At 44.1% G+C, this 20,239-nt stretch overlaps 1 long non-coding RNA gene across 1 annotated transcript; it reads left to right on the top strand.

Moving 5' to 3' along the window:
* The first annotated feature begins 4,539 nt into the window (after window positions 1–4,539).
* On the top strand, window positions 4,540–19,593 carry LOC131513852 (uncharacterized). Its single transcript, XR_009262841.1, has 4 exons — window positions 4,540–5,329; window positions 7,064–7,147; window positions 14,579–14,677; window positions 18,699–19,593. It is a non-coding gene; the product is annotated as an uncharacterized LOC131513852 (long non-coding RNA).
* Window positions 19,594–20,239: the final 646 nt, after the last annotated feature.

The following is a 20,239-nucleotide window of genomic DNA, read 5'->3' as shown; positions in this document are numbered from 1 at the left end:
GGGACGGGCCGTGGCATGCACATCAGGTTGCTGGTCTGCCTCCAGACACCATGCCACAGAGCCGGCTACCAGTCCCGCAGGGTCGTGTGGGAAGCAGGGAGGCAGGCTGGGGAGCTGAGAATGCCAGCCTCTGGGTCTCTCTCTGACCTTGTTTATCAGCAGAGGGGACCTGCCTGTAGACTACAGCCCGCACTGACCCCACCCACAGGGACATACACAGAGCTCTAAGTGCCCCCAACTCTGGACAGCCAGCAGCAGGCAGAGCTATTGGCCAGCAGGGAAGGGAGGCAGAGACGACAGACGGCAGCTATCCTGGGTGTTATTTTAACGTGGTTTGTCTTGGGGCAAATGGCTGAGCCGAATGGACTACTGGCCTGTCTGAGCAGAATCCTGTTTATTTGGAAGCCTCAGTCACCAGGGAAACAGCAGGTCGTGGCTCAGAGACGCTCCTCTGGAATCAGAAGGCTGCCGGATGAAAGAGTCCTTTTCTGTTCTGTCATCTGGCATCCCTGCGCAGGGTGTAGGTGTCTGCGTGTGGCAGAGTGTGTGTGTGTCTGTTTGTGCCATTCCTGGGGCCAAGCCTTGCAACGGGCATGTTGCAAAGCCATCCAAGGCAATGGCCGTCCAGGCTAGGGCTGGATGGGGCTGTGGAGTGAGTATTTCTGTCGTTCCTGACCAGTGGTCAAGCCTGTCACTGCTGAACCGGGCTAATGAATCCTCAGGTGAGCCCAGCTCCAGGGGCGGGGATTTCATTAAAGGACCACAGGCATCATCTTCATGCCGCTGGCCGGGACAGGGTGAGGAAGGGAGGAAGCTGCCTGTACAAATAACTCTTTGGCTGGCAGGTAGGGAATGAAGCTGGAAATTGGATTAAAAGGATGTGGATCAGGAGGTATCTTTGAAGAGACTAAATGGAAACATGATGAATAGTTTCCTATAACTGAAGAAGGCCTCTACTCCTTATGTAGGCATTGGAAGCCTGGGAGGTATGTGTTTGTATGCATGAATGTTTGTCCAAGCCCGCCCGCCTGCTGATTCAGATAGACAGGTACGGATTGACCTGTGAGAACTAGAAATATGCTCTCTGGGGGCACCTGGGTGGCTCAGTCGGTTGAGCATCCGACTTTGGCTCAGATCATGATCTCTCAGTTCGTGGGTTCAAGCCCCATCTCAGGCTCTGTGCTGACAGGTCAGAGCCTGGAGCCTGCTTCGGATTCCGTGTCTCCCTCTCTCTCTGTCCCTCCCCTGCTCACTCTTTCTCTCTCTCTCTCTCAAAACAAAAACAAAAACATTAAAAACAAAATAATGCTCTCTGGTCTCCACCTCCCCTTGGAAGGTGGAGGTGGGAGCCTCTCTCCAAAGGCATCATGTGGCATCCAGGGAGCCGTTTTTGTGCCTTTTGAGGAGATGAGCCTCCCTGGAACAGGATGGATAAGCCACGGCTCTCCTGAAAGGGACTTGAAAAGTACAGAAAAAAAATGATTTCACCAAATTTTATTAATTGGAACCTCTGTGAGCTGCCATGCCTACATATTCAAAGGTACTCATAATTTGCTTTCAAAAATAATAATCTTCCTGAGTATCTGCACAATTCCAAAGGACCTTCTGAAGCACGGAAAGATAAAAATATTTCGGATAATCGTCTTCTCAATACTGGAGAATTATTATGCTACCTCCAGTGTGCATGTTAACTTTCAACCACATGGAAAGATAGATCTTAAGGTTAGGAAACACTAAATTAGGAAATTAAACCCATTAAATAGCTAATGAAAAATTCTCAGGACAGAGATGCGGCTCAGGGTCTCACCCAGCGTGCATCCCCTAATAAAAGCCTTTGCTGTGACTAAACACAGGTGTCCCTAGCTCAGGGTCATGCCCTTGAACCTGCCCACACTGTGTGGTTGACCCTTCCCGTGCAGCTTGGCCGGGTTCCCGTTCCATCCTTCCTAAAGGAGATGGATGAGACTGCTAACCGCATCTTCCCTGCAAGCCAACAGGAGTAATGGGACCATCCAGTGTGCCAAAACGTGTGAAAGCACCTTGAAAACGGGTAACACAAGTGTAAGTCATTATTTTAGTGTTTTTTCTCCATTCTATCCAGTTGTGAACTGCTGTTAAAAAAAAAAAAAAACCTACAAGGATTTTCCACAAAGATAATCCCTGGCTACTGATATAAACTCATTTTCTTTCTTTCTTTCTTTCTTTCTTTCTTTCTTTCTTTCTTTCTTTCTTTCTTTCTTTCTTTCTTCTTTCATGTTTATTTTTCTTCAAGAGAGAGACAGAGTGCAAGCGAGGAAGGGGCAGAGAGAGGGAGACACAGAATCTGAAGAAGGCTCCAGGCTCTGAGTTGTCAGCACAGAGTCCGATGTGGGGCTTGAACTCATGAACCGTGAGATCATGACCTGAGCCAAAGTCGGATGCCTAATAGACTGAGCCACCTGGGCGCCCCTAAACTAATTTCTTTACTGCATATCTGATATTCAGCAATGTTACTGTCCAAATACTGGGAAATAATGAATCCTCAGTTCCTTAGAGTATTTACTGTAATATAATTCCCCTCACTATTGAATTTTTAAACATTTCACTTTAATATCCCCCAAATTCCACATTTATTTCAACTTTCATATCAAGCGTCTAAATTTGTCTTTTAAATAATATACATTTGGATGTTTTGAGTCATGAGACATGATAATGTTAATGCTTTCTGGCCTATTATTTAGCCTGGGAAGAGACTTGGAGATTGCCTTGTCTGAAGGTCTGGCCTCAGAATAGCCCTCCAGCTCTGGGCCAGGAAATAATAGCTGTTGAGGCTGTTCATTAAGCATCCATAATACTCTAGATCCTATGCAGGTCATGTAACAGAAACATACCTTCCCTCAAAGCTCTTAGACCACATTTAAAGCCGTTTCTGCAATGATTAAAACCTATCTGCAGGGAGATGCCTGGGGGGCTCCGTCGGTTAAGTGTCCCAACTCTCAATTTCGGCTCAGGTCACGATCTCAGGGTTGGCAGATCAAACCCCATATCAGGCTCCGTGTTGAACATGGAGCCTGCTTGGGATTCTCTGTCTCTCCCTCTGCCCCTCTCCCTTGCTTGTGGTCTCTCTCTCTCAAAATAAATAAATAAATAAACATTAAAAAAAAAACACCCTATATGCAGGCCTACTAACACGGCAGGGGGTGGGTCTGTGAAAGGAAGAACATGACAGATTTGCAAGACCAACAGAAATCCTGGTAGAAGCCTTGTAGTTTTATCCACAGAGGTGTGGCCATGGCCAGAGTCATCCACACCTGAAATATTGTGGCTGCTTCTGGAAGTGAGATTTTTCTTTCCACATCCTAAGAGATTGATTCACAATGGAGCACTTCAGCAGTTGCTATCATAGAACGTGGCTCTAAACCTCTTATAAGAGCCTTAGAAGAGTGCTAAAGGTAGAATGTGGCATTTCCATGCCTTGACTTATTCTGTGCTTGGGGCCTCTGAAAAGCAGACATCACTTTTTAATTGCCCCAACATGAGAGTGGAACCAAAGCATGATAGATAGAATCAGCAGAATTCAAAATGCCCCCAGCAACTATTCTCTCTCTCTCTCTGGGCATAACAGAAGCAATGGCTTCTTGTGCCTTGAATCTTGAAGCTGACAGTCAGTATTTGCTTTAAAATTTCCCCATTCGTTTGTCCTGTTTCCATAAATGATGCAGTTATTTGAAACACACACCGGACACACTGCATTTTCTTTCTAATTCCATTTGACCTTGTTGGGACACAACAAATCCTAATCAGCTGACAGGAGAAATCAGATGCTGCACTATACTCTCTCCCCTAGCAAAGTATTTCCTTCTGTTTATGCCAAATCATGCAATTAAATGAAGGGCATGCTGGCCTCATGGCGAACCAACTGCCAGGATGACGGAGGGGAGGGATTTGACACACAGGGCATAGGGAAATGCCGCAGACGTTTACAGGAAATTGTATTAGTTGCCTGAGGAGACCTGAAAGCCACAAACGTCACAGAGCTGCAGGACAGAAACAGGGCCCAGTGGTTCTCAAGGGGGCAGCCACCTGATCCTATGGTAATCCAAGAGCAGGAGCTCACCCCAGGGTCAGCCTGGCTCTCTGGCTTCTTCCGGGGATTGTACTTGGAAGGGACTAACGCATGAGGGGTGGGCTTCTTCTTCTCTGTGATATTGATCATCCACTGCCTCTTCTATTTTATGTTTTCTTTTATCTCAATTTTTAAATTTTTATTTTAAAATATTTTATCTTTAAATAAAAGTAATGCTTTGCACACATGGCCACATGCACAATGTACAGAAGGGTATAAAATGACCCTCACTAAGCCCCTCTCCCCAAAGATAACCACTATTAACTTTTTTTTTCCTGGACCCTTTAGTGGGGAAACGGCTTCATACACCTGAATGTGTATATGCTCAAAAACAATTTACGAGCAATGTCCTGCATTGTTGTTTGCTTTTCACTTAGTAATAAATCTTTGCACATTGGTGTAGTCCATCCAAGCACCAGTGTTCCTGGGCTATTGCAAAATCCTCCTAGCTGATTTCCCTGCTTCTACCCAAGTTACTCTCTATAGTTTATTCCAGAGGGATCCTGCTAAAAGATAAATCAGATCATATACCTGTTTGTTCACAACTGTCCAGTGCCTTTGACTTGCTCTAAGAATGAAAGCTAAGCTTGCTATCACCAACCGCTTCCCTAAGTCCACCTCCTATGAACTGCTTGGTCATTTGTTGCAGTCATACTACTCATCTAGGCCAAACGTAGTCCTACCTCAGGACCTTTGCCCCTGCTACTCCTGCTTCCTGAGGTGTACACATTTGTTTTCTGCCCCTCTTTGTATGGCAAGCTCTTATCATTCTTGTCTCATTTCAGATCACCTTCTCCCTGACCACCTGCTCTAAATCAGCCCCTATCACTGTTCTTCACATCCTCCTGCTCTCTTTTCCTTCACAGACCTTACTGCCATGGAACATTATGATATTCAGTTAGCTGTTTACTGGTTTGTTTCCTGGCCCCTCTGCCACACACACTGGAATATAAACTCCATGAGGAAAGCAGGGATTTCATCTGTCTCTTCACCATTACATCCTCAGTGTCTAGACCAGTGGTTCTCAAGCTTGGATGTGCATCGGAATCACGTGGAGGGTTGATTAAAACGCAGATTGCTGGGCCCCAACTCCAAAGCTTCTAATTCAGGAGGTCTGGAGTGGGCCTCGAAATGTGCACGGCTAGCAAGTTCCCAGATGACGGTGAAACTGCGTCCAGGAACCAAACTCTGAGAACCCTCAGTCTCGACAGTGCCTGGCCCCCGGTGGGTGTGCATATGTATTTGTCACATGAATGTATGAGTGTGCACCTGAGGGACTGCCACCTTCTTTGTCATGGCTTTTCCACTTCATTATTTACTTATGTCTGTAAGTCTCCTCAAATTCTTTGTGACAAGAGGGTCCAAGTTTTGTCAGCTACTTTTAGAACATGATTTATCAGCTCCACCGGTTTGTCAGCAGATGAATAAAAACGTAACGTTTTATAGGCCCTGGGAGATCCATGGGAGTCCCATCTTGTTCTCTGCCTCAGTAAACCATGAGAACAAAAGGTGGGATGACTCTCACTTGACATGTGATGGACAATTTTGCCCAGAAGTAATCGCTCAGGCCTCCCCTGTAGTTGTTTAATAATTGTCGCCTTGGCTTGGATTCTGCCTCGTGCTTTGGAACATACATACATAGTCTACCTGGACCCCAGGTTATGAAATGTAGGGAGTCCAGTGGTTTTCCTGTGAGTCACAAAACCCCTGAGAATCTGACAAGATCTGTAATTCTTTTCCTGAACACACACACACACACACCTTTTTTATGTTTAATTCCTGGAAGTTACAAGATACCCCAAGTCAAAATTCAAAACTCCTGATTTGTGAATTGTCTGTCTATGTGGCAAAAAACAAAAAACAACGTGGATCCTTAGTTTAGTATTTAAATTCCTGAGGAATCAGAAAGTTAAATGTAAGAAGACAAACCTTAGAGGAAAACATGAATTAATAAGATTAATAATCTTATTATTTATTTTAAATAAGGTACAAGCTAATAAAGACCCCCCCTGTAGAGGCACTCAGAGCCCCAATAAGATTTATAATCTTAGAAGGGAGAATGCTTTTTGGAGCAGGACTTGAAACCCAGAAATGAAAAAAGAATAGTGAGATCGCTTCCATAACATTTTGAATAATCCACACAGGAAAGAGGGGAACAGAAATCCTCCCAGCTTAGACTCTGTGGAGAAATCTAAAGATCCCGTTTTTCCCATCTGTGTTCTTTCCACTTGGATTTTCTGGGTGGTCTGTGGCCGAGCAATGTGGGAGAAGACCTCAGCTTATCAGAGCAGATGGGGTGAGACCACATCCTTCAGGGAAGCCGTCACTGGGTTCATTATTTGATTAGCCATGGTTGGGTTTTTAAACAACTTTGAGATATAATTCACATACCGTATAGTTCACTCATTTAAAGTAAACAATTAAACGGTTTCAGTGTATTCACGTGGTTGTGCAGCCATCGCCGCTAATTTTAGAACAGTTTTGTCATCCCCAAAAAGAAACCCCATACTCATTAGCAAGTACTCCCCACACCGTGTTCCTGCCAGGCCTAGGCAACCACCAATGTACTTTATGTCTCTGTAGAATTGCCTGTTATGGCCGTTTTGTAGAAATGAAATCATACAGTATGGGTTTCTTTCCCTTCAAAAGCATAATGTCTCTGAGGTTCATCGGTGTTACAGCATGTTTCAGCACTTCATTCCTTTTTATCGCTGAGTAATATTTCATTGTGTGGATATGCCACATTTTATTTATCCATTCATCGGTGAATGGACTTTTGGCTTGTTTCCCTATTTGGACTGTGATGAATCATGCTGCCATGGACATGTATAGTTTTTGTGAGAACATATATTTTCATTTCTGTTGGGTCTGACAGTGGTTTTCCTCTGAAAGACTTACCCAAAGAGTTTTACTTAGCCTGTATAATTCTTTTGGTTTTAATTTTTTTTTTTTTTACAGTAAACTCATGGAGAAGCGAGCAGGCTTGGATCCTAAGACCTCAGAGCTCTGTTACTCCCAGGCTAGGCCCTTCTCTGCTTCTAGGTAATCTGGGACCCGATCAGTCTTGCCGTGCCTCACTTGTGAGGGCGCCAGGTCTCTGACCCTCCTGCAGGACATTGTGAGGATTAATGGCCTAAATCAAATAGGATCTGCTCTTGAGAAGATGCTGACCCATACGAATAGGTCAGTGTGTGTCATGGAAACCGCATACCCTCAAACCAAGGGCCTCGCTGGCATCAGAGATGACAGCATCAGACAAGAGGCCCGTGGCTGGTTGTTAGAGGCATAGGTAGTCCAAAAAAATACTCACCATAGTCTCAACATTTTGATTTCCTTTGAGATCAGATTTTGTTGCTTTCCAAATCCTGCAAGCTACCCTGTGAGGGTAGAAACGTCAGGGCCATCTGCCCAATGATGGACAGCCAAAAGGGCAAGTTGAAATTCTAAAACCCACTTTCAGCTAACATTTCCTCAAAAGTACCTCCCTCTTCAGGGCCCCAGAGGCATCTCCTTTTGTGAAATCCATGCTCCCCTGAGCTTTGTGGCTTTGGGGTAGGCAAGTGTCTCTTCGCCCCTGGGTACAAACTAATAAGGACCCCCCTGTAGAGGCACTCAGAGCCCCAAGTGGCAGAAGGTGGGTCCAAAATACCCAAGCTCACTCATGCTCTTTGACCAGCCAACGGTGTTCCTTGGTCTTGAAAATCAGGCAGCCAGAAGCTCCCCTGATAAGTATGTAAATGCCAAATTTAATAGGAAATGAGATGGCAGGCATGCCTGGGTTCTAACTCCCACGTCACCGCTTAAGGGACAAGTAAGTTAATTCTCTGAGCCTCAGTTTCCCCATATGTTAAATGAGGGATAATGCCAATATTCGCCTTGTAGGGTCATTGTGAAGGTTACCTGAGATGATGCCTCTGAGGCTGCAGCATACAGCTAGAACTCAATTAATGTTTGCTATAATTATTACATTACTTTTGAAATCAGAATTTAGGACTTCACATAACCTAGCCATCCTCTTTCAGGTATTTAGGGAAGCTGGGTTTCTGTTGGTCACTTGGCACTTGCTATGTGTCAGACACCACAGAGAGGGCTAGGGATAAAATCCAGTTTCCCCCAGGAATGTAAAATTCAAGTTTTTTACAGGGTGCAAGATTGCAGAAAGGCTCGATGAGCCAGGGAAGGCCTCAGGGGAGGCAGTACTGAGGCTGGCCCTTGAAAGGCAGGGTGGGTTCACATCCACAGAGCAGAGGGAGACACAGGTGGACAAGGACAGGGGACCGAGGAAGGGAGATCTGTCTGCACACAGGCAAGGTTGGGGGCCTAGGTGGGTCTCGTCATGATGGGTCGTCTGGGCACTGAGCCCAAGAAAAGCCTTCTGGTTTCTTTTGCACTACGTGGGGGTCTCTCTAGGAATGAGATGCCATGGGGTCTTTCAGTCACTTCTACTAATAACTATCCTTATTATGAGACTTTCTGTCACTGATTTTTGTGGACTATAAGAGGGAGGAGAAGTGATGTTGGAGGAGTTTTAAGTCTTCATCCAGACCATCACAAATATAGCAATGCACAGTGGCAGGCATTGTGTCCAGGCCCCTCCTCTAGGACTAGCACCTTGGTTATCTTTGTGGACCCAGCCCTTCATTCCTTCCAGTCTGTGTGGTTTGGGTGGGGATGACTACACCCCATGGCAAGGATGGCCACAGTGCCCACACTGGTTCAGTGAGATGCGACTCTGAGACTCTAGACTCTTGGGAAAAGGACATACCTGTTCTTCTAGAGGGTGGCTTTGCCATTAGGGTGTCAGCCTGGAGTTGCTGGTGGCCATCTTGCCACTGCCTTAGGTGAGTCTTCCTGGGATACAATGACACGAGGATGCAGAGCCAAGAAACGGAGAGAGACAGAGTTGGGATGCTACCATCTGGGCACCTGGATCCCACCATACCACAGCCCTTTCAGTTACACAAGCAAACAAATTTCCTTCTTTTGGCACAAGTCTCTTCAAACCGGGTTTCAGTCTATTGTCGCTAAAAGAATCATGCTTTGTTGGAGTGTCTTGCTCCCACCTACGTTTTGTGGGCTTCTTCTTAGCATAGGTATTTGTAGTCCATAGTCAGGGGGTGGCATGGTGTGTAACAAGGGTCAGTGGTACGCATTTGCTAGTGATGGCGACATCTGTACACATCCCCAGACAGGCACAAGTACATGTCATGTGCTTGGGAGGGGAAGCCAAGACCCCAAAATTGCCTTGTCTTCTTTGTCCCTCGACTCGGCTTACAGAGCAATTCTCCCCAAACCCTGCATTTTATCCCTCTTGTTCTCAACCAAAGAAATGAGTTCTGGGATCTGTTAAGTATATTTTACAGGGTTCTAAGAAGTCAGGAAAAGGTGTGGAAGGAATGAGGAGAGAGGAAGATCTGCACATCTCACTTGTGGGTTTTTTTTCCCTTTTGTCCAATAATAAGGAATGAGCCGGCCTCCTTTTGTTTCCTATTTCATGCAGGGCTTTTTAAAACTAAGATGAACTCGACTGCAGTGGGATTTGTCTAATGGTTTCTTGGAAAACATCTTCTTGGATCTCAGCAAACATAATTCACTTGGTGGGAATCATTTCTCACTTCCCCGCTAAGAACTGGACCTACCCTGTTCTTTCTGGGAGCATATTAGCCTCAAAATGAGAGAAGAGAGTACAGGTATTTTAAGCTAGCATCCATCACACAGACTCAAGTCTGCCAGAGACCCAGATCAGGGAGGAGAAGAGGAAGAAGAGGGGCAGGGGAGAGCATTCATGCTGGACCTGAGCACGAAGTCTGTAGTCATGAGCCCCTCAGAGAAACGAAACGGATGCACTCACCTCTTTGCTTTGGCTCTGGGGCACTTTCTTTCTGGGGCGAGGCAGCCACAGCAGCCTACAGCGTCCCGGGTGACCTAACGGGAGTGCTGCAGGCAGGCCACTGCAGGAGGAAGGGAGTTACCATTCTCCATCAGAAGGGTGTGTCCTTCACCAAAAGGAGGCGATGCCCTTATTCCCCTGGAGTTGAGGCTGTTGGTTCCGCCTGTCCTCTCTCTCCTGCTCCCTCTCTGGTGTGAATGGAGCTCAAGGGAGTCCTGAGAGAAGAGCTGAGTGCAAAGCACACACCACACCAGCCCTGATACAGGTTGTTTTCCCAGCCCGGGAGAGCCAGGGGAGGGAGGCAGCCAGTGCACTGGGAGGCCACCCTCTCCGGGGCCCCCACCAGTGTGGCTGATGCTGGTGTACCCACGGAAAGCCCAACGACAGGCACTTATGTATTTATTTCTCCCCTCTCATGTGATCTTATTTTTGGGCTGGATACAAAAGCTATTTGGGGGCTGGATAGCTGCCAGGTGAAAGGACCATTATCTTATCCAAGTTGTCTCCGTGCCTCTGTCTGAGCTAGTCTCTGTTGCCTCTCCCCGTATACGGCAGAACTGTGGGGATCTTGCCGTGAACCTTACTTTTCATATATCCCAGCAGTTAGTTCCCATTACTAACTTTATGTCAACTAGCTTACCCCCATCCTGTGAGGTTTCACAGAGGACAAGTATAATGAACAATGCCATTACTATTATGTCTGAGGCTGGTGGACCTGTCACATAACCAACATACAACACTATCTTAGACATAGAGACCCTCTTATCAGCACTGGGGTGGGACCTTCAGACCTGGAAGGCGCTCAGGAGCAAAGTCAAGGAACAGAGTGAGGTTGTAACACTGAAGGGTCCTGACTCCCCCCTCCCCCAACCGGATGGCTGCTTCCCCTTCTATCTCCCAGGGGTATAAAACTTAAAATGTTTAAATGGCTTGGTTTCTCACCTCTGAGTTTTCCTCTTCAGACATGAATGGAAAGTTTTGAAACACTCATGCCTGACAAACGTTGTATCATCATCTTCACGATCATCACTGTTATTTATTAAGCTCTTGCTAAATGCCATTCATGTGCTGAGCCCTTTTCCTGCGCTGGCTCATTTCTCCTCCCAGCAGCCCTCTGAGGAAGGTAGTCATGTTCCAATAGGACAGCAAGAGAAGCAGAGGCTGGGAAAGGTGAGCTGGCCAGGGAAAGACCCGAGCCACCCATCTGTCTGATTTCAGAGCAGGAGTTTTGGGCCGCTGTGCTTACTGTGTGCTGCAGCTATAAATTACCGAGATTTCACTATTGTTTTCATTTCCTAAGAGGAAAATAAAAAACCTCACGGTGGATTCAGATGCATGACTTCACTCCTCAATTTCTTTCCTAATTCCAGTTCTTGAAACAGAGAGAGAAAAAGGTTTTCATCTGTTTACAGTCCTGGGCCCTGATTCTAGATACAGGATAGAGGAGTCTGGCCTCCATTCTCCTTGGAGCCCGTTTTCTATGAATAATTCACTGTGCGAACACAAACACGCCAGAGGGGACCCGGCTGGGCGGCCCACTACCCCTGAGACAGAGCCCCCGAGATCAAGTCGAACAACTTGTCCAATACTGCCCCCTGCAGGCCTCTAGGCTGCATTACCCCCAGAATGGCCGTCCAGACTTCACAAGGATTGTTTTTAGGGAACTGGTTCTTCTAGGCACACCTTCCTAAAACTGATTTGCCTAAGAAAGTGCCTGTGTTGGTAATAACCCTTACTAGAAAGTGTACCCCTCATTCCACAAATCTTACTAAGGTGCCATTACTCCAAATGTGAAAATCTCCAGCTCCAGTTCCCCAAACTGGAAACTTCCTTTAATAATTTAATTCAGCTTCCTTTAATGATTAATTAAGGTATTTTTCTTTTTTTAGTTTATTTATTTTTGTGAGAGAGAGAGAGAGTGCAAGCTGGGAACGGGCAGAGAGAGACATGGAGACACAGAATCCAAAGCAGTCTCCAGACTCCAGGCTGTCAGCAAGAAGCCCAACGCGGGGCTCGAACACACAAACAATAAGATCATGACCTGAGCCGAAGTTGGGCGCTCAACTGACTGAGCCACGCAGGTGCCCCAAGGTTGTTTTTTAAAAATTATTTAACAAAATTTGTTCCTTCTATTCCTTGAATTTGAGGAAACTACTGTGAAAGTGAATCATAGGGAATCTCGGAAATAATAACAGATGAATAGATATATTTAATTTTTTTAACATTTGTTTATTATTGAGAGACAGAGAGAGACAGAGCATGAGCATGGGAGGGGCAGAGAGAGGGAGACACAGAATCTGAAACAGGCTCCAGGCTCTGAGCTGTCAGCACAGAACCCGACGCAGGGCTCGAATTCACGAGCCCCGAGATCATGACCTGAGCCAAAGTTGGACATTAACCTACTGAGCCACCCAGGCGCCCCGTGAATAGGTATATTTAAAGAATGATGTCACAACTTAAGTTTTTAATTCCAACATTTACAATATGCTGGAAGGTATTATCTTGAAGCCCTATGAACCTAATGATGAGCATGTCACACATCAACTTTAAAATGTAGGTAGAGATGGCCTCATTTTTCAAAATTGTTTCAGAAGTCACAGGAACAAAAACTGGCCGAAGCCTGTTGTACCTGGGGCTGGCCATTGCTGACTGGTAACAGATTGCTGTCCATCCATCCAAGAGAAGTGAGCACCTACTATATGTCAGGCATTGTTTTGGGCACTAGATAGAAACATGGTGAGCAAAAAGGTCCATGTTACATGCCAAATTTTTATTTGTGGCTGCCTCTAGAGAGTTGAGTGAGGCAAATAGCTTAATTTAATAATACTCATATCTAAAATTCATTTTGGATAAGTACTACTAAGGAGGAGCATTTGGTGAGTAGAGAAGGTATAAGGGAGATTGACAAATAATGAGGATTGACTTAAGTCATGAAGGAGATGTCAGGGAAATAACATCTGAACCAAGAATAATGCAGAATCTCCATGAAAACCCTTGTAATATGGGAGGATTGGCAGAAGTGTTTTTAGAAAGGGCCTTTGCCCCTACACAAGTAAATCCGTGTTGTAAATCAATGTTTCTCAACTGGGACTCATTTCTTTCCCAGGGGACATTTGGCAATTTCCGCAGACATGGTCGGTTGCTGCGACTGGGGTTGTATCTAGTGGGTAGAGACCAGGGATCCTGCCGAACATTCTGCAATGTACAGGACAGCCCCCACATCAAAGCAGGCAGCCCTCGAAGTCAATAGTGCTGAGGTTGAGAAACCCTGTTGAAGAAGAGGGCAGGGCAGACCACACAAGTGTCTGTAGTAGATGTGGATTCATTTGTTCATTCATTCAACAAATACTTATTGAGTGCTCACTATGTTCAAGACACCATTCTGGGCATAATTGAGGCATACCAGGTACCCCTTAACCAAAATTGTCACCTCAAATGGCCTGCCCGGTTGTGTTTCTGTGATCCAGCCTAAAACCGTCACCATTCAAATAGTGGCAAAACTGGTCTTACTGTCTGGAGAAAGAAGAGATAAAAATGTATGCGTATTATTAGCAAGTTGGTCCCTGAAGCATTGTTTGTAAATAGTGGATACAACCTAAGTATCTGTCTATAAGGGAATGGTTACATAATTCTAGTATATCCATATAATAGCGCCCAATAAAAAGGAAAGAAGCAAGTCTCCTTGAGGTGACACAGAAAATAACCATGAAGGTATTGATAACTGGAAAAAAATGGGAAATGGCACGTAGAGTATAATTGATGTGATTTGTGTTTTTAACTTTTTTAATGTTTATTTATTTTTTGAGAGAGAGACAGAGACAGAGTGTGAGTGGGAGAGGGGCAGAGAGAGAGGGAGACACAGAATCCAAAGAAGGCTCCAGGCTCCAAGCTGTCAGCACAGAGACTGACACAGGGCTTGAACTCACAAACTACAAGGTTATGACCTGAGCTGAAGTCGGACGCTTAACCGACTGAGCCATCCAGGCACCCTGATGTGATTTGTGTTTTTAAATTGGTTTATGTGTGTGTTTGCATAGGCATGCAATTACTAAAGAAATTGTCACCAAATCCTACTAATGGCTCCCTCTAAGGAATGGAAAATAACTCTGGAACATGTTCATTGATAGTAACCCTCTACATAATTTCCTCCTTTCACATCATTTAGATTGTCTCCAGTTTATCCTCTTCATTACTACCAATATTCAACCACTCACCAACTTCTGGAGATCCTTCAACTTCTAGGACAATTCCCATTCCTTATTATTAAATACAAGGCCCTTCCAAACTTGCCTCTAGTCAGTCCTCATAGGCTGTTCTTGGGAGCTGCTCGCCCTTCCCAGCCTTGTTCCCACCCCCACCTCCCTGGAGCTTTGGGAGTCCCACAGTGGACTCGTGGGACTTCATCATGCCATATCCTTTCAAGACAAGCTCACCTCTGTGCCTGAAAAACATTCCTCTTCTTTTTATACCTTTATTAGGATAGACTAGGTTATACTGTGGTTATAAATAATCCCCAAATTTCAGTGACTTAAAATAACAAAACTGTATTTCTCATTAATGGACATCAACCTGTCCATTTTCAGGTTGGCTAGGCAACTCTGCTCCGTATAATCCTTAATCAAGGACCCCGAGCTCAAGGAGGTCAAGGAACTCGTCCTCTGCATTCAGGAAAGAAAAAAGAGGTAACGTTTACTACTACTCTAGAACCTAGAAGCTATTTCTTTCCCCATTTCATTGACCAAAACAAATCCTATGACCACATCTTACATAAAATGAGATGGAGAATTTATTTTTTTAAATGTTTATTTATTTATTTTGAGAGAGAGAGAGCAGGGGAGGGACAGACAGAAAGGAAGAGAGAGAACCCCAAGCAGGCTCCCTGATACCAGTGCAGAACTGGAGGCAGGGCTCCATCCCACCAACTGCGAGATCACGACCCCAGCTGACGTCAAGAGTCAGACACTTAACCAACTGAGCCATCCAGGAGCCCTGATATAGAGAATTTCAATCCTATTATTTTCTTGGAAGGTAAGGAGTCCTAAATATTTGGGGAACCTGAATTCTATAAGTGTTAGGTATGATATTTTATATAAGTCCATTAAGTCATTTGGTAATCGTGTTCAAATAATCTGTATCCTTATTCATTTACCTGCTCACTTCTTCCTGTGGTTTTGCCAATGTTAGCTTCATATTTTTGACTGTACATTATAAGATGTGTGCAAGTTTTATAATCACTGTATCTTCCTTGTGAATTTGTTATGATGATATATCTTTCTTTAGCTGTAGTAATGTTTTTGCCTTAAAATATAGTTTGATATCAATGTATACTATTAATATAATTTTAATTAATATTTACATATTTTCCACCATTTACTTTCAACATTTTTAATTTTTTTTAATATTTATTTATTTTCAAGAGAGACAGAGCGTGAGCGGGGTAGGGGAAGAGAGAGAGGAAGACACAGAATCCAAAGCAGGCTCCAGACTCTGAGCTGTCAGCACAGAGCCCGGCGTGGGGCTCAAACCCATGAACTATGAGATCATGACCTGAGCTTTAGTCAGACGCTCAACTGACTGAGCCACCCAGGCACCACTCAACATTTTTAAAATTAATGTTTATCTGTTTCTTACAGATAGCATGCATATCTTTTTATCCAGTTTGATACTCCTTGACTTTTTAAAAAAAATTTTTAAGTTTATTCATACATTTTGAGATAGAGAGAGAGAGAGCACAAATGGGGTAGGGGCAGAGAGAGAGGGAGAGAGAATTCCAAGCAGGCTCCACACTGTCAGTGCAGAGCCTGACATGGGGCTCGAACACATGAACTGTGAGATCATGACCTGAACTGAGATCGAGAGTTAGACACTCAACTGACTGAGCCACCTAGGAGCCCTGATACTTTTTGACTTTTAATTGAAGTACTTTGTTCATTCACATTTGATGTAATTACTAATATATTTGGATTTAAACCTACCATCTTATTAAATGCTTTCATTTGTCCCACATGTTCTATATTCTTTTTTTCCTCCTTTCTTGCTTGTTTTGGTGTGGTTGAATATTCTTTCTGTCTATTACCTTGGAAATTATATACTTCTTTGACTATTCTTTAGAGGTTATCCTAGACCACAGTGTGTGTCATTGACTGAATCAAAGTCTAATGTTAATTGATATTTTTATCTTCTTCCACAGTAATACAAGGATCTTAGACCATTTTAATTTCATTTACCCCTTCATTCTGACTTATATATATTTGTTATATATTAAAAAATTTTAAATCCCCAATGGACATTGTTAAGTTATTTGGTACAGTCTAATTCATTTGGATTCTTCAAATTTAGCCTTTGCATTCTTCTTCATTTTTTCCTATATCTATAACCTGTCATTTAAAATTGTTTTCCTTCTGCTTAAAGAACACTCCTTTAGTATCTGCTGCTGGTAAAGAATCCCAAAGATTATCTTCATTTCATTTTTATGATTGCAGGCTGTTTTCTCTGGGTATGGAATTCTAGGTTTTCTATCAGTACTTTAAAGACATTTAAATTCTCCTAATTTCTAGCTGCTATTATTTCTGTTAAGAAGCAAGATAACAGTCTATTCTTTTTTTTTTTTTCAAGTAATGTTAGTTGATTTTAACATTTTTATCCTCCTTGTCTTTGATTTTCATCTATTTTACCCTGAAGTACCTAGGAGTGGCTTTCTTTTATTTATCCTGCTTGGGGTGTCCAGGTCTTCTGGAATCTTGGCAATTTCCCAGCTATTTTTACTTTCACATATTGCTGCTGTTTTAATTTCTGTCTCATCACCTCCTAGAACTTCAGCCTTCACTCTATCTTCCATATCTCTTCTTCTCTCACCGTATTTTCCATCCTTTTGTCTTTCTGTGTCTTGTCCTGATGTTTTCTTCTAACCTACTGCCCAGTTTATCAATTCTCCCTTCAACTGTGTCTAGTCAGTAGTTAAACTCATCCTCTGAGCTCTTTTGTTATTTATGATGCTTTTCAATTGTACATTTCTATTTGGTTATTTTACAAATCATCATTGTCTTTTTTTTTAAGTTTCTAATTCTCTGCCAGAATTTTTAGTATTTTATCTCCTTTGCATAGTCTGTCTGATAACTCTAGTAACTGCAGTTTTCTGGGTTGTTATGGTAGTTGTTTCTGCTGGATCTCATTCATATTATTTCCTTATATATCTGGTTAGTTTCATGTGTGCAGAAATTGTGTGTGAAAAATTATTGGTAGAAGTTACACGAGACAGTATGGTGTTATATTCCTCCAGAAAGTATTTACATTTGCTTCTGCTAGGTACTTGGGGACACTAGCAATCTAGGATCACCTTAATCCAATTTGAAGAATTAAGCTCACTGGCAGCTGAGCTGAGCCCCTGCACAATGTGGTCTATTTCCTATTCATCCAGTCTTAAGGTGCAATCCATATGGCCCCTAGCCTAAAATGGGGAATTACAGGCACTCCTCTCCTTTGATGGGCACTGAATTCCAAGTCTCATCCCCTTACTATGCAAAACTGCCTACATGCAAAACTGCCTACAAAGAAGCGTCTGAGCTTCTCAGTTGTCTCTTCCAGAAGCAGCAAATATCCCAAGGGGGAAAAGATGGTTGTTGGGTTTGCCTCCCTAAATGCCCATCTTTTCCCAGATCTTGGTTTGGCACCTCTTTATTGTCTTTTTAATTGTTTGATGCTTTCATGTTGATTTTATTTTTATTTTTTCCAGCCTTTGTAATTGTCCTCAGCAGGAGAGTAGGCCCCAACTATCTAGTCTGCTGTTTCCAGATGGTAGGAAATATAAATGCAGGAAGCAGGCCAGGTATATGTGCACAAGCACACCTTATGTGAGTGGTGGACACTGGGGTTAACCAGAGAGCATGAGTCTTTTTTGCCTTATAGAAGTGAGAGTCTCATGTTGCCAGATTTTTCAAATTTTTTTTTTCAAAAGAAGTAGGAACTGCAAGCTTTTTAAATGTGAAATCACAATTTTCAATGGTGGCTACAAAAAAAAAATTAACTCTCAAGAAACCAAAGAAGACACATTTGCAGTTCAAATCCAGCCCATAGGACACCAGTTTGAAATATCTGAACTACAGGATGTGTTGATGGGATAAGGAGGGTTAAAGGTGGTCATCTTTCACTATTAACCTTAGTCTCCAGTAGTCCAGGCTGCCTTGAATAAACCCCAGTCCCTCATATCAAAAAAAAAAAAAAAAAAAAAAAAAAAGTTTGAAATAAATTTGTGTCTTTACTGAGATGTCTTAAAAATGCCAACCAGGAGGATAGGGTCTATTCATAACACCAACAAGGCTTCTGGAAAATCTCCTCTCATCTCTCTTCCAAATCCTTCTCATGATAGCCCACCAGGTACGCCAATCCCCATTTACTTATCTCTTGAATTCCCCTCAGTTCATCTCATCTCTGGCTCTCAGCTCCTTTATCCTCCCTCTTACCTTCTGATCTATTCTGCTTTCCCTTGCAGGTAATTCCCTGCCTTTTCTCTGGTGGGCTCACCAAGCCACCCACGCTCACAGCACTGTGTGACTCAGAATCCCTTCCAGCATTTTCCTATATTCCACACAAGAAAGGCTCCAAAACCTAGCTGCCAAGACTAAATCCTCCGTCACAGGAAGTGGGGGTGGGGAGCCAGGATGCTGTAAATACTCTAAAATCTGTATTTTTTCCCTGTCCCATCAGCTCTGCCATCTGGGATGGGGTGAAGCCAGGACGCGATGTCATTTGCAGAGGAAGCAGAGCCCGTTTCCGGGATGCTTTGGCACCAGGTTGAGTTTTCGGATGCCTGCCTTGTCATTTACCTCCTACTGAAAGGACAGGGCCCCCACCCATGCCACCACCCCTCTCGCAAATGGGGAGAGAGAAGCCAGAAGGAAGAGAAATCGAATGTGGACTTTTCCTGATTTGCCTCATAGTAGAAAGTTAGCAAAGCATGTCAGAGAATAGAAAGTATTTGATAAAAATAGCGTCTGTTAAGCCTGGGACTCAAGCTGGAGATGCATGGAAATGAAATTTATTCCTTCCTTGAGTGTTCCCCTACTAGGATAACAATTCCGTCTCCCTCATTAATGACAGAGGCTTAAGATGCTGCTTTCTGTGACCAAAATGCCTCTCTTTCCCAGGGCTGAAGGTGGAGGAGGTGCTGGCCGAATTGAGGAAAGCTACCAGGCTGTGAAGCCCCCTCTGGCCAGTCGGGTGTGGCTCTACCATCGTCACATCCACCCTTGACTTTGAGACATGGTGTCAAGGGCCCCACCAGCCTGTGAGATGGGGGAGCTGGGAGAAGGTTTTCCAGACTAGCCAGTGTCGCTGGCTCATAGGAACCTAATTGATAACCATACCTTTGCAGTATTATTACTCTCCCCAGGGAGGCCTCTGGCCAGGCAGCCCTGGGTAAAAGGGCAGAGAAAACAGAGGCTGATGTCCTCTCCTTCATAAAGCAGCTCCTCACGGTGCCTGGGGCTTTCACATTTCCTCGTGCTACGGAGGACATGCAGAGGTGTCTCCCTCAGCTCAGGATGGGAACACCAGATTGGGCCTTCCTCAAAGCACGTGCTAGAGCCCCCTAAACTCTCCTGGTGACCGTCATGCATGTCACCCGTTCTTGAGACCAATGGTCCTTTACTGAAAAACAAAGCTGAGCCAAGCTAACAGCAGACGAGAACAAGTGATCAAGTGGCCCCTGTTAAATGATCTGGGGTTTTAATGGGCTTTTTTTGTGTGTGTTTGTTTCAATTGTGTTGGGGTGCCTATCTGGCTCAGTCAGCAGAACATGTGACTCGATCTTGGGGTTGTGAGTTCAAGCCCCACGTTGGGTGGAGGGATTTTTTAAAAACAAAATCTTTGGGGCGCCTGGGTGGCTCAGTCAGTTAAGCGTCCAACTTCAGCTTAGGTCACGATCTCATGGTCTGTGGGTTCGAGCCCCGCATACGGCCCTGTGCTGACAGCTTGGAGCCTAGAGCCTGCTTTGGATTCTGTGTCTCCCTCTCTCTCTGCCCCTCCCCTGCTCTCTCTCTCTCTCTCTCTCTCTCTCAAAAATAAATAAAAACATTAAAAAAATTTAAAAACAAAATGTTTAAAAAACATTTTAAAAATTATGATAAAGTGTATGTAACATAAAATTTGACTTTTTAGCCATTTTCAAGTGTGCGGTTCAGTGGGATTAAGTACATTCATGTTATTGTGCAACTATCACTACCCTCCATCTCCAGAACTCTTTCCAT

Source organism: Neofelis nebulosa, chromosome 1, assembly GCF_028018385.1.
Source record: "Neofelis nebulosa isolate mNeoNeb1 chromosome 1, mNeoNeb1.pri, whole genome shotgun sequence".
NCBI classification, from domain to species: Eukaryota; Metazoa; Chordata; class Mammalia; order Carnivora; family Felidae; genus Neofelis; species Neofelis nebulosa.
The sequence above is the reverse complement of the archived record's forward strand: the minus strand, read 5'-3'. Positions and strand labels throughout refer to the sequence as shown.